General features: G+C 50.9%; 1 long non-coding RNA gene across 1 annotated transcript; it reads right to left on the bottom strand.

The window, feature by feature from the left end:
• Positions 1-257: 257 nt before the first annotated feature.
• Positions 258-1,082, bottom strand: LOC121360741. Its single transcript, XR_005956250.1, has 3 exons — positions 999-1,082; positions 643-740; positions 258-445 (listed from the first exon to the last, which is right to left on the bottom strand). It is a non-coding gene; the product is annotated as an uncharacterized LOC121360741 (long non-coding RNA).
• Between the last annotated feature and the right edge of the window lie 239 nt (positions 1,083-1,321).

Below are 1,321 nucleotides of genomic sequence, written 5' to 3'. Positions count from 1 at the left end.
AGGTTGCGGGCTCGGGGAAGGGGGGCGGCACTGGGACTGCAGGAGGCTCTGCCACGGGGGAGGGTGGGGCCTGGGACTGCAGAAACTGTAGCTGAGAATGGGGCGCATGGCACAGAAACTCGACCGGGTGTGGGTGGGACAGGGTTGGGAGAGGGGATAGGGTTGGAAAGGGGGGTGGGAAAGCCAGATGTAGGGGCGGAAACATAAAGAGGAGTGGCAGAGGGGAAAGGGGAACCAGACAACTACTGTTATGTTATCTAAACTTTTGTGACTTGCAATGCTTCATATAGAGTTGGTAATTTGCTTCATGGGTTGAGATCAAATTCCCAGGTGTCTTTGGCTTCCTGCCAGGGTCTCCGAGCCCCTGCCAAGATTTTGAGCCATCCAGGGCATCCAGAGGGATGTCCTGGGTTTCTGACAACTCAGCTGTAGCACCTGGAAAGAACTTGAAAACCCAGAGAAAAAGAACCCTCAGATCACCCTTAGAGAACTTAACATTATATTTGAGAAGGACATTAGAAATTGGGAAACAATAACTTTCTGCTCAGTGGATAACATGGAACCCATTGAGCCCTTTCCCTCCTAAGAGATAATAGGAAGAAAAAAAATATAAAAAGGTGATAGTCACCAGGCTATACTCACCACCTCAGTGTGCCAGAAAAAAAATCTCAGAGGAGGTCTGGCTGAATTGGCTGGTCCTCGAAGCCTCGAGGGTTGTCAGCCGCCCCCAGAGAAATACCCTAGAAAATTGGGGTTTTTTCTCTCAGGGAATTGGAACAGTGACTGCGACTTAGAATCCAGAGGAGATCCAATGGAGACGCTTTCAAAAGGCTAGATAAAGCCTCAAGGTCAGGGCCCAGTTGAGCGCCAATTAAAAACGTGGGTGTTAAAGTGGTAGGTGCTGCTGCTTATCCCTTGTCCCCAGCAAGCCTCTCCTGTCAAAAAGCAAGCTGAGTTAACATTCAGGCAACGCAGTCAAACCTCCACTCAATACTCACTGCAGCTGGCTCAGCGATAGAGGCAAGAAAGGCTCTTTTGCAAGGTTTTATTCCAGCAGAGTAACACCATAGCTGAAGGACAAACCCGAGGAAAGAGGATGAACCACGTGGAGCAGACAGCTTATAAAGGGGAAGGGGCGGGGGGGCGGAGCTAAGGGGTGGACAGAGGGGTGTGGCCTCCAGGGGAAGGGTGGTGGCCACCAGGGATGCCAAGCCAGTGACAGGGAAAGGAGAAACCAGAGGAAGTTGCGACACCAAGTCCATGGGGGAGACTGTTTTTCCCTTTGGGAGGGCTAACTAATGGTAAGTAGTTACTGATGTTT

Source organism: Pyrgilauda ruficollis, unplaced genomic scaffold (genome assembly GCF_017590135.1).
Source record: "Pyrgilauda ruficollis isolate IOZ18807 unplaced genomic scaffold, ASM1759013v1 scaffold537, whole genome shotgun sequence".
NCBI lineage: Eukaryota > Metazoa > Chordata > Aves > Passeriformes > Passeridae > Pyrgilauda > Pyrgilauda ruficollis.
The sequence above is the reverse complement of the archived record's forward strand: the minus strand, read 5'-3'. Positions and strand labels throughout refer to the sequence as shown.